At 43.9% G+C, this 12,758-nt stretch overlaps 1 pseudogene; it reads left to right on the forward strand.

Moving 5' to 3' along the window:
- The first annotated feature begins 267 nt into the window (after positions 1 to 267).
- Positions 268 to 859, forward strand: LOC118624982 (annotated as a pseudogene).
- Positions 860 to 12,758: the final 11,899 nt, after the last annotated feature.

Below are 12,758 nucleotides of genomic sequence, written 5' to 3' on the forward strand. Positions count from 1 at the left end.
TTTTGATATATTTATACCATGAAATACTATACAATAATAAAAAATAAATGTTACAGCTACACAAAATCACACGATTAAAGATAAAATACTGAGCAGAAGAAGCCAGAGAGCACGAAAAATGTAATGCAGGATTCTGTTTATATACAGTTTAAATATAGGCAAAAGTGAACTCTAGGTTTTAGGAGAACATATTTTAACTGCTGTGGCCGCGGAGGAAATCAGAAGGATCCCCGCAGCCCTGCACCCAGTGTGGGGTTCCTGCAACCCATGGAGGTGGTGTTGCTCCTGATGGTCGTCCGAGTGGTGGGCAGGCTCCCTCTGGCCCCCTCGATACAGGAGGAGAACAGGCTTTGTGGGACCTTCAAAAGCACCAGAGTCAGGCTAAGCAGCTCTTTCAAACGCTGAATGAACAGTTCCCTACCAGATGGAACTTGGAAGCTGACAGCACGAGTTTTCACTTCGTTACTGAGCAGGGGGAGTGTTAATTTGGTTTTGTGTGAAGCTACCTTCCCTAGGAAGTTGGCTTTGCCTCCCTAGAAGACTTACACTGAGAGATTGGTGAACAGGATGGAAAGAAGGCGCCCACTGTGTCTAGACCCTATGGCGTTACTGAGGTTGAGACCTCCATTCAGAAAACCAGGACGCTCTACACCCACAGTGGTGCGCGGAGAAACCCGGCCCCTTCGGCACTGACCTGCAGGGTGTGCAGAGCTGGTGGTGGCCACTGCTGATGTTACGGCAAGAAGCACGCTCAGCATTGGATTCAAGGGCTAACAGTTCGTCCAGTCTGTCCGAGAAGTACCGCCAGAATGAGACTGCTTGGACCCGCGGCCCACTGATGCCAACCTTGCAGCAGTAGCTGGGCTTGTCATCATGTGAGCAGTGTATGTGCGATTCTGGTGGCAGTGAGGTAGTGAGTCTGGTCACTGGCAAGGGAGAACCTAGAACCCGGCCGGTGTATGTTTTGGGGAAGCTGAGCTCACAGAGATGTGTGTTCAAATCCCAGTGGACCTTCTGCAGTCTTGCAAGAAAAGACATAGCCCGAAAATGGAAGGTTACACCTCATTTCATGAACCTTAACCCTAGGTAGAAAGTCTCTTTTGGGGGGCAGACGCTTCCTCTGGGTGCTACGCCATATATTATATGTTAGGAAACATTAGATTGTTTTCTCCTCTCAGTGTTTTCCATTTTAAATCAGCACTGAGGAGGGCATTGTCATTCTCTAACGGAGCCATCGGTGAGATTGAACTCAGCCGGCCTGTGCTAGTCTGAACTTCCTCCGGAGAAGGCAGCCCTTGGGAAGTTCTCGGACTCTGTCTAATCAACATTCCTTTTGTTGGTGACATTTGCGGATCTTCAACAATCTGAGTTTTTGTTGCCTTTTAAACCAGACCCCAGTATGTGAAGGTTAATTGCTGCACTGCACAGATCTTGTCTGTTGGCCCTGTAGGAAGTTAACCTTTGTTGTCATTTAAAAAAATATATATATATTGCTTATTGCACCATCGCTTTAGGGTTAAACGAATGCGTCGGAGAGGGTCAACTTGAGGAAGAGGCAAATCAGATGGGTTAGATGGGTGAATTCACTATTTCCCCATCATCCAAGGTTGTAGCTCTTTTCCTTCTCAAAAATTCAAGGGCATTTTTCTCAGACTTCAGCATTAACTCGTGGGTACAGATATGGTTTAACTGGAAAAGAGGCTGAATCTCCATCCTCTGCGAGGTCCTGGAGAAATACCTGGGACTATCAGGAGGCTGGCTGATGTGCTTTCTCCAGGATGCTGCATTTGTGGCCTCAGAGATGGGAGTCTCTGCTGACATGTCAGAAGCATCTCTGCTCCCTAATTGAACGCACACCAAAGTTGGTGGCTGAGAGCCCAGAGATCAGCATGTTCACCAGACACTCAGGGGACAGCTTTGGGTGGGTGATGTCAGTCAACAGAGTTCATGTTACCTTCTTTTTCTCCTCCACTTGAACGTTCTTCCATTTGCTTTCCTACTTGTCTTCATTTCTAAGTCCTTCTTTTCTACCTCTGTTCCCTCTCTTCTTCTTCCAGCTGCTCACGTCTTTTCTTTATATCTCCTTTCCGGATTCTCTACTTCCACATCATCCCTGCTCATCAGCTCTCCGCTTCAAACCTTTGACCATGGTCCATGTGAAAGTGAGAGCTAAGCAGACTCCATGTGGCAAATCAGTGGCATCACCAGCGGCCCCTTCCCTTGGAGAGCCCTTGCCCTGTTATGGCAGAATTACTCCTGTTCCTTGACACACGGTTCCCGCTTCCTCATGGGCAGAGTGAGAGGGAACCAACTTCCTCACCACCCCCAGACGCCCACACCCATGAAGCCTGAGCAGGGGCACCTGTACGGCCAAGGCGGTGACGTCAGAGGTGGGAGGTTGGTACTACAGGGACAACCAAATAGTAAATATATCAAGGCTATCTGAGCCGGGTGTCTTGCTGTCAGAAAAAAATAACGACACACGTGGAAAGGAATAATGGACTCTGTGGTGGTGGGCTGAAATCGGAGGTGTGGATGTGCAAAAATGTGTTTCTCAATATTTATAGATAATGTAGAAAATATCGATGTAAATGTGTGTGCACACCTGCACCCATAAACACATTCCTTGACCCTGTTCACGGACAGGGCTTGGAAACAGTGACGTGTCAATACAAAAAGCACACCCAATGCCCAGATCTTCCCGTCTAGATGCCATCCTTTATTAGGAGGACACAGACCCTTCGGAGAAATGGCTGGGTCCAGAACGGGGACAGGGAAAGTTCAAGATGAGCTTGCAAACTTTGGTGGTGCCAGAAAGTAAGGAAGTGCTTGAAGAATAATGGAAACATGTCTTAAAAATACATAGAAGTGCCCTGGCTGGGTGGCTCAGTTGGATGGAGCGTTGTCCCATACACCAAAAGGTTGTGGGTTTGATTCCCGATCACGGCGCATATGGGGGCAACTGATCGATGTATCTCACTCACATCGATGTTTCTCTCTCTCTCTAAAAGTCAATAAAAACATATCCTCGGGTGAAGATTAAAAACAATACACAGAAGTTGGCTTGTAAGGGGCTTCCACTGGCCAAATTGGGGATAAAGCAAATCATAATTGTAACAGATTACAACCCATTAAATAACATAGGAAATCATGCTCATATAAACAAGTAAATGAATAAATTCCAAGTTTGAGGAAGTTCAGGGTATTTATGTGGTCGCAAAGCACCTCTCCACAAAATACTTAACTGCAAAGTGGGAAAGAGAGACTTCATAGTGGAATGCCAGGCAGGCACCCCCTTAATGAAGTCAGCAAAGGGAACCCCATCGTAGAGAGACCCGTGGCCACCATTCACCTCCTGATGCAATGCAGCAAGGAGAATGAGCTTCACTTTGGTGATATTCTTGCCGAAGGTTCAGGAACAACGGAAACTTCCCACACACCCGTCTGAGCACACGCTGCTACATGTCTGGCCTGGAATCTTCGATTGTGTTCGAGTCATGAAAATGAAATAAAGACTAAGGCGTTATTTCAGAACAAAGGGAATGAGACACAACGAAATGCAATGCATGATTTTGAACTGGAGCTTTTTACGACAAAGGACACTTCTGAAATAACTGGTGAAACTCGATGGGTGTCTGAGGATTAGATGGCAGTAATGTATCGACATCTTTTCTTGATTTTGATGGTTGTATTGTGGTCATGTAGGAGAATGTCCTTGCTGGAAGGGGATAATGCAGCAATGGGTCGATAATTTGCTCTCAAATAAATCAGTATGAAAGTTCTTTCTATTGTACTTGCAACTTGTGTTTCATTTGTATAAAATGAAGAAATAAATAACATGGCAACCACCTTGAAAAAAAAAGAGAAAGATATAAGGTTAAACACAACATTCCCATTCATTGAGGAGAAGTAAGACGTTTTGTGTTTATGGTGACTCACACAGAGCGATCGCCCAACATTCCTGGAGTTCCTGATTTCTCCTCAGCTCTTAAGAATCCTTTGAAGGAAGGGTAATTATTTCTGGGAGCCCTTAGAAAGCTGCAGTGGTTGGTAGTGCCTCGACCCCAATTCTGAACTCACAGACCTTGCCACGGAGGAGCGAGTGCCTGCCCGAATCAGCCAGCCCGTCGACTCGACGGCACGCCGCCGCCAGTGGACTGGGAAACTGGAGTGTCTGAGGCAGCATCTGAAGTGGCAGGATGACGTGCGGTGTGCATCTTTTATCTTATTTGAGGGGCTGAATGTGGAAGTGAATGGAGCATCTGAAATGTTTGTGATGTTGCAGGACAGACCTTGTCCTTCTGAATCAGAGCAAAGGGCTTGGTGACAGGGATCAAGTACATCGCATAGAAACATTTGAGCAGAGACTTAACTGGAAATGTCCATTAATCTGCTTCCAGATCACTTCTGTGCTGCTTTGGTGTGCTGTCCTTGGCTTTCATTGAAGGTCCCTAGCTGAAACGCCCTGGGGAAAGCATCGTCATATTGGCAGGGTAATGTGCCGAACACTGCCCTGTAGGGGTCCCTATACAAAGCTAGTAAATACTATTCTTCTCCGGGGGATCTGGTTAGCTTGGCTCCCTTTGATAATAAGAGCTACAGATGTGCGGACTTTTCTCCCCTTTCACCTTGGCTGCCAGGAAACTCACAATTATTGAGGTTTGACCATAGGGATGGGGGAGGTCTTCTGGCTTACAGAGCTACAATCTGTGCTCTCCTTACCTCTCTTCACTGTTAACCTCCCAAGCCCTGATTTTTAAAATTTGTTTTATTGTGTTTCCTGTAAGTTGCTTCAAAACTTTGTAAAATAAATAAAGATTATTGGAAAAGTGAAAGCTGAGAGAAACAAAACCTTCTCTATACAACGAATCTAAATGTTAGGCAGAAAGTCATGCCTATAACAAGAATGCCAAGAAAGTTCCCTCTGTATTTCAGAGAAGGTAAGAGACAAATTGTCCAGGAACAATATTCATGGTCTCGGGCATGTGTCAAAGCACAGTGTGTAACAAGGCGGATAGGACAGGATTCCTGCTGAGACTTCTGTAAAGAAAGCAGTGACTGTGAGTTTTTAAGATACAGTGGAGCGTGTCAGAAAACTACACAGGTGTATGCAGATCCACACTCCGCCATGTGGAGAACACTTGACCGAAGGTAAAAGAAGTCAAAGTGACATTTGGAAAGTCTCCTGCACCCTGCTTGAGTGAAACAAAGCAGGCGATACACATGATTTCCAGAGCAGTAATGACAAAGGAACATCGACTCCTTGGACATCTGTTCCGAGTCTCATCCTGGCAATACGTCCTTTGTCTGCCTGACAGTATCTTTTCTCAGAAGGCAGAGAACCAGGGAGCAAAAGTGTCTGCTTCGGAGAGACTCCTGGTCAGTGAAAGGGAGCTGCCTGGTGATGGGGAAGACCCTCTGGAGGGTCAGTGTTGTCTCGGCCCTCACAGAACTCCCGAAGCTCTTTCTTTAGATCATACTTTTGTTACTTTTCTTTACAGCATTGCTGCTTACATATTGTGTCTCCCACAGAATGTCATCTTCGTGTCTTCAATGTCTGGTGCATTATCTTTTAAACACACACACGAGTCAAACATGCTGAATGGGACCATAACATACCAACGTGCATAATTTCAGGACGACCTGACAACATACTTTGTTAAACATGTTTTTCCTGATTATAAAATGTTTTCATTGTAGAAAACTGGGAAAAATATGGAAAAGTATAAAATGAGAAAATACAAACTTCCCACAATCCTTCCACCTATATAGTTAACCTCAGGGTATGTTTTCATTGGTTTAGAGAGAGAGTGTGAGAGGACAAACATTGATTGGTTGCCTTCCATATGTGCCCTGACAGGGAATCAAACCTGCTAGCTTTTGGTGTGCAGGACGATGCTCCAGGGTTACAGCTAAGCATTCCAAAGAACCTTCTCATCGTCTATATATTTAAATATCATTTCATAGTCATGAGCATGCTGCACCTACTGTTCTGTACCCAGCATTTTCCAATCACTTTATATCCTGAGTATTTTTCATGCATTGATGTTTTTTATTTAAAATCATTACCTTGCCCTGGCCGGTTTGGCTCAGTGGTTGGAGCGTCGGCCTGTGGTCCAGAGAGACCCGGGTCGTTTCCCGCTAAGGGCACGTACCTTGGTTGCAGTTTGTCCCCAGCCCTGGTTGGTCGTGCAGGTGGCAGCCACTCAATGTGTCCCTTTCACGTCGATGTCTCTCTCTCTCTCTCTCTCTTATTCTCTCTCCCTCCCACTCTATCTGAAGAAAAAAATAGAAAAATGTCTTTGGGTGAGGATAAAAAAATAAAATAAAATAAATAAATAAAATCATTACCTATTTCATTGTGTGTCTTTACTATCATCGATCATGACAAGAGAGAAAACATAGGGATTTTAATTGGCTGCAAGTTTTAAGAACTGTGGCGTGTCCAAGAAGTTAACAAGGCAATCATTTACCTGTAACAGAAGGATGGGCCGAGCTGGGGAGAGAGGTGAAGACTCGGCTATTCCTGGAGTTTTATCCTCAGACACCTGCGGTGCCCCCGGAGGGTGAGCTGGAGGCGTGGAGCGTGGAGCCAGAGCTGAGGTGCAGCAGTTCGGGCCACAAGGAATGTTCAACCCTGAGATAGGTGGAGCTTGCAGTTCTCCACGTTTGAGAAACGACTGACTTGTCTCATTAAAATAATTTTTATTCTATAAATGGTCATACATTAAAATAGACTTTTTGGTGCACAGCTCCATGAATTTTAGCACATATATTGTGTAATCACAATTAGGACATAGAATAGTTTCGTGACTCCCAAAACTCCCTTGTGCTATCCCTTTATGGTCACGTCCTCCCACCCCTTTAACTCCTGGCAGTCACTGATACGTTTCCTGTCTTAAAGAATGGGAATGACCGACTTACTCCGAAGCATCTCAGTTGGAAGAAGTAAGGCTGCTAAGTAGAAATTACAGACATACTTTTTTTTAAAAAAAAAATGCTTTTTATTAATTTTTTAGAGGGAAAGAGAACCATCGATGTGAAAGGTAAACATTGATCAGCTGCCTCCATCACGCCCCCTATTGGGGATTGAGCCTGAAACTCAGGCATGTGACTTGACCTGGAATTGAACCGGCAAACTTTCCGTGTGTGGGGACAACGCTCAACCAACTGAGAGCCACACCGGCCAGGGCTACACAGCACACAATTTTGACTCCTTCCTTAAGCAAGTTTGAGAGCTGTTCCAAAAAGATACAGAATGCCAGGAGGGATGGGAAGTGCCCTGTCACCGGAGGTTCACGCAGAGAAAGTGGCGTCAGGGATACTAGAAGGTAGGAGACACCTGCACAGTATGGTTTATCATTTGTGCCTTGTGTAAATGAACAATGGAATAACTAGATCAGATCTGTCTCTCAGAGTCATATTTTAAAAAAATGTGCATCGAAGTTTGTTTAATCTAAAGCCACCTGTTTTCAATTCTGAGCAACTCAGAGACCTGCCAATGCTTTCTTGCGCCTTCAAGTCACGAGGTCTGGCAAGACTTTTGGCTTTCTTGTGCCTTAAAATCACATTTAAGTTACTCTCCGGTATGAGCAACAATGCTCTTCATGAGAAAGCTGCCTGCATTGGACAATGGTAATTCCCTGTGCATCAGTTCTTACAATTAGCACCCAATTCAAGATCCCTGAGCTCCCCAGTGGTATATGTGCTTGCACACAATCTCCACCAGCAGTGCCCCCTCCAAGGCTGCCTGAGCTCCTGCCTTAGAGCTAACATTTGTTTGTGAGGAAAACAAAATCCTCCCTCTAGTGGCTCAAGCTAAAACACCCTCTGGCCCTGCAAAGACTCGAGACACTCGGGAGCCATTTCAACAGGATTGTAATCCCACTGCCTGGAGTTTATCCCTCGCGGAGAGATGGGCACCGGGCACTGCCTCTTAGCTGTGCCAGGAACTCCTCGCTGGGGCACCGGGTGCTCACCTTGCAGCCCTTACTCCCCACTGCCATGTGGCACGGCCGCCGGTGGGGGCGCCAGCATGCTCCCTGATGACCGAGGGGTGGTTCTCTCATCACATTACTGTTTGAGGGGAAGAAACCGCGTGGCTTCTCTTAAATCCCCAGCTTGGAGTTTCCTCCCTCCACACCTATTTTCCATCTTCTGAAGCTTTTTGGTGGTGAAAAGTGGTGCTGGTGACAGATCCATGGCCTCACCCCAAGGGAGCTGTACCTCTTCCCTTTTGGCTCTTCTAGTGCAATGAGAACATCATCCATCAAACCTGAACATTTTCGAGCGGCCCTCAGCCTGGGAGGCACCGCCTGTCTCCTAGTGGGCATTTAATCAGTATTTGTGAAATTCAGGCTCCAGTGGACTTGCCTGGCACCAATGCCATGAAGGGCATGGATGGTGGGGAGAAAATGGGGCTCCCCCATTCATCCACTGTCCCCCCTTGTTCTAGTCCATAGAGGGAGGCATGGGTGCCAAGGAGCAACAGCCAGAGCTTCTCCCCTCCCTTCCAAACCGACTCCACCTCAGAGGCTGGTCCCAGCCCATCTCAGACACATGGAAGTCCCGGCCCCTGATGATGACTCGAATAGCCGTGGCCTTTTGCAAGGTGTTTATCCCCCAAAGCACTGCAGTTCCTCCTTTTATGTGAGTGATTGCTCTTTATGAACCATCTCACTTTGATTTGCTCATCTCTTTGGATAGAAAGATGATCTTAAAAAAGTATTTATCAGATTCTATGGAGAGGCAGCCACTGGATGTCCCTGGACCCCAGTGACAGAAAGCCTTCTTAAAATATGAGCACAAAAATAAGGTAAATAAGACCAAAGGTGCTTTGGTTGTTGGTCACAGGAAGAAGCACTGGGCCTGAGGTTGGGGCAGAAAACGAGGCCACACTTCCTTTCTGCCCCCACATCTTCCCCTCTGAAGCACTGGTTGTCATCAGGTGACTGTCCTTTCCCGAGCAATCCACCGAGTACATGCTTCTTGGCTCAGGCAAGCGAAGCCCTCGAGTTCACATCCCACACCATCTGCATTGCAGGGAAGCACAGAAATAAGGGACGGATATTTCCCTTGCCCACTGCCTTCACCACCATGACTGAGTCACTGGACAGGGAAGAGAACACTGTACAGCTACGCTAACACACTGCATCCGCTTTGGGTAAAAGGAGTCACTTTCCTGTACCAACTGCCTCCCATAAAACAGGAGCATGGGAAAGAGCTCTCTCACCCATGAATGCTGCACCACAGCCTCCCACTGGGAACGGCCAAATGAGGTCACGAAGGAGGCCCATGGTCATCAAGGCATCGATAAGATCATCTTGAAATCCTTACCTGTGTGTTGGCTTGATGGGACACAGTTTTTATGGTCCTCCTTGCTGGGCAATGACAAACAGTGCCACAGTCAAAGGGTAGTGGGAAGGAGGAGGGAGACAGCTCTTTAAGAACAGACCAAAGGTCTACTTTTGCTGAGATGAAATGGAGTGAGCTAATGGTTGACGTCTCTGGTCTCTGTACACAGATTTATTATTTTAAAATTTTTTTTTTATTGATTCTTAGAGAGTGAGGAAGGGGAAGAGAGAGAATAAGAGAAAAGTCAATCTGAAAGTGTAACACTGATCGACTGCCTCCCGCACGCCCCCTACTGGGGATTAAACCTGCAATCTGGGCATGTGCCCTGACCAGGACTTGAACTGGCAACCTCTTAGTGCATGGGGCCACGCACAACCAACCGGGCCACACTGGCCAGGGCCCTTTACACAGATTTAAATAAGCAAAAAGAAAGGCATGGAAAGGTTTTTTCAATTCTTCTGAAGAAAATGTATTTCAGGTACATATGGAATCTAAAATAACTTTCAACTTATTTTTATTTTTTTGTTAATCCTCACCCAAGGATATTTTTCCATTGATTTTTTTTTTTTTTTTGGATAGAGTGGACGGGAGGGAGGGAGAAAGAGAGAGGAGAGAGATAGAAACATCGATTGGTTGCCTACTGCATGATCCCCACCAGGCTGGGGATTGAACGTGCAACCTAGGTATGTGCCCTTGACCAGAATGGAACCCACAACCCTTCGATCCAAGGGCCTACACTCTAACCAGCGAGCCAAACCAACCAGGGCTCAACTCACTTTCAAACCAATCTACTGAGCTCAGGAAAGGTCAGGTAAAATTGTGACACACATTTAATCTACTTAAAAAATTGACAGGAAAAATAAAATTTCAGATGTTTTTTATTCAAAGGTTCTCAAAAGAAATAAAACAGAAAAAGCTAACAATCTGATCAAATGTACAGTTCAAAAATGTCTTTTGGCGATTAACAGCAAGAAAACTACAGAGTTATCTTGAACCGGACAAATAAGTTACCACTGGCAAGTTTGTGGCACTAGTAAAACAAAATAAAAAATTAACTCTCTTGATCATATAGATATCTCTATGAAAATCTTTTTTTTTCAATCTGTACAAAAGGTCTTTCTTCATAAATTAATTTTTTTTTATAATTTAATGGCTGTCTACTATGTGATGTTTAACTGACTTTTTTTTTTTCTTTTTTCTTTTTTTTTTTTTTTTTATGTACAGAGGTTATGTTTCCCAAATCTTACCCAGACGAGTATGGCACTTAGTTCAGACATTTCTAGCAGCAGATTTGCCCTCCCCTCTAACTGAACTATCAAATTTCTGTCTTAACTAATGCAAAAATATCAAGTAGTGAGAGACCCAGGTTTACAAATGTACTAGGTACATGGAGGGCGCTGCGATCGGTCTGGACTTTCACAAAGCAGTAATATTCCAGGGAGCATAGAACCAATAATACCACAACTTTAAAAAAGGAAACAAAAAAAACAAAAACAAAAACACATTTCTCTTATGACTACGTAATTTTCAATAGAATCTACACTTCTCAGAGCAGCAAGGACTTTTGAAACTATGAAATGTCACTGACATCTATAATCAAATACAAGCATAATTTAAGAACTAAAAAATAGTCGAAAGAAATAACTGCTTAGCCCTAGCTCCTGAGCTAGGAGGATTTGGTCTGTGGAGACAGGGAGGGCCAGCAACCTGTCCCAGCACAAAAGAAAATAGACTCTGAGGTAGATAACTGATCACACACAGTTGACCAGACAAGTACACAGTTTTGGAAGACAACTTAATTTACCGTTGCTTTTCAAACGTATGCAATTATCTTAATAAAAGAGCTTTAATAACAGTGAATCATCTTATATGTACTAAAGTAGAAATAACTGTATTTATGAATCAGGAATTTCATAGTTTCAAAATTGGTTTTTCTTTACACTTAACACTTGTAGTGATGATGAAAAGTGTGGCACTGCTTGGATCCAAATCTTCCTTCATGCTTTTTTGTTTGTGTGTGTCCATACATCAATTAAAATTATAAAACCTAAATGCAAAGGTACAAAAAAGGCACATTCTCCTAACCGCAAACTGGTCCGGCAAAAAATAAAGAGCACAGAAGATGTAATGCTGAGACAAGTTGGAGCTACTGGTTACTGGCTCTTCGGTCTTTGGTGAAGTTACCTTTAAAAGTGCCAAGTAATTTTTATTTCTCAAATTTACGTAAGAGAGAGAGAGAGAGAGAGAGAGAGAGAAAGAGAGAGAGAGAGAGAGCTAGTAGCCAATCGTTTTGCTTCTATCCGTATCTCAGCTCATGTTTGAAGATAAATCCTTACTTTTAGCTTTTGCCATTTAGTTGCAATAGCAACATTTTTCCATTAGCCAGATCTCAGGTCTAATTCGCATTCTAAAGCACTATCATTAGTATAAAGGAAGGACAAAACATTCAGGGACTCCCCTCCCCCGCCCCCCACCCCCAGTCCCAACACTACCTACACTAAATCTAGAACATCAAGTTAGGTTTTTATTTTATTTTTTCTCCTGAAAAAAGGCAAAAAAGACTTTACATTGCATCATACAGCAGATTCCCTAAATCAGTCAAACTATCAGAGGAAACTGTAGGCAGACAGCCTTACAAACAATTTACCCTATTAAAAGTTCCCCAGTCAGAAAATGTGTTTCACACAAAACATTTTTCCCTTCTTGCATTTCACTACCTTACACATTATGTGAAAAATCATTAAAAACACCTACTACATATTTAAAAAAAGCCAAAATTTCAGCAACTTTTATTGACTACCTTTTAAAAGCCCTATGCTGCTGTTTTACAAGGCATAACAGACCAGCTCATTTGGTCAAAGCATTCTACATCATTAGTTTGAACTAACTTTTACTGAAACAGCTACAGCATCAAAAGAGTTAAGGCAAATTGGAATTCATAGAAAAGGATAAGACACTTCACACTACGTTGAAAGGAAAACGGAAAGCGAAGGAGAGAGACACGGACGGCAAGACTGAATTACAGCGACACTCGTAGGGCAAGCACGGGACACCGGGGGCGTCGGACTAGCGAGACGTCAGAAAGCCCGTTTCATACAGCTGAGAAAACACACATTAAACACAAAATGAACAAAACCACAAAAATCCGGTCATGCACTTGGATAAGTCTTCATGGTCTTTGTGCATACCCAGAAAATTGAAGTTTTCTTTTCTTTTTTTGTCCTGTTTTTTTCTTTCCTTTTTTTCTTTTTTTTTCTTTTGCATTGTAACATTTGATAAAAATCTTTTGTTTTGTTTTTTTGTTTGTTTTTTTTTGTTTTTGTTTTTTTTTTTGTTTTTGTTTTTTACTAAAATAAACCTGTTCAGGGGAACAGCTACTAGATGAATTTAAGGGTTTTATGCAC

Source organism: Molossus molossus, unplaced genomic scaffold (genome assembly GCF_014108415.1).
Source record: "Molossus molossus isolate mMolMol1 unplaced genomic scaffold, mMolMol1.p scaffold_m16_p_11, whole genome shotgun sequence".
Taxonomy (NCBI): Eukaryota; Metazoa; Chordata; class Mammalia; order Chiroptera; family Molossidae; genus Molossus; species Molossus molossus.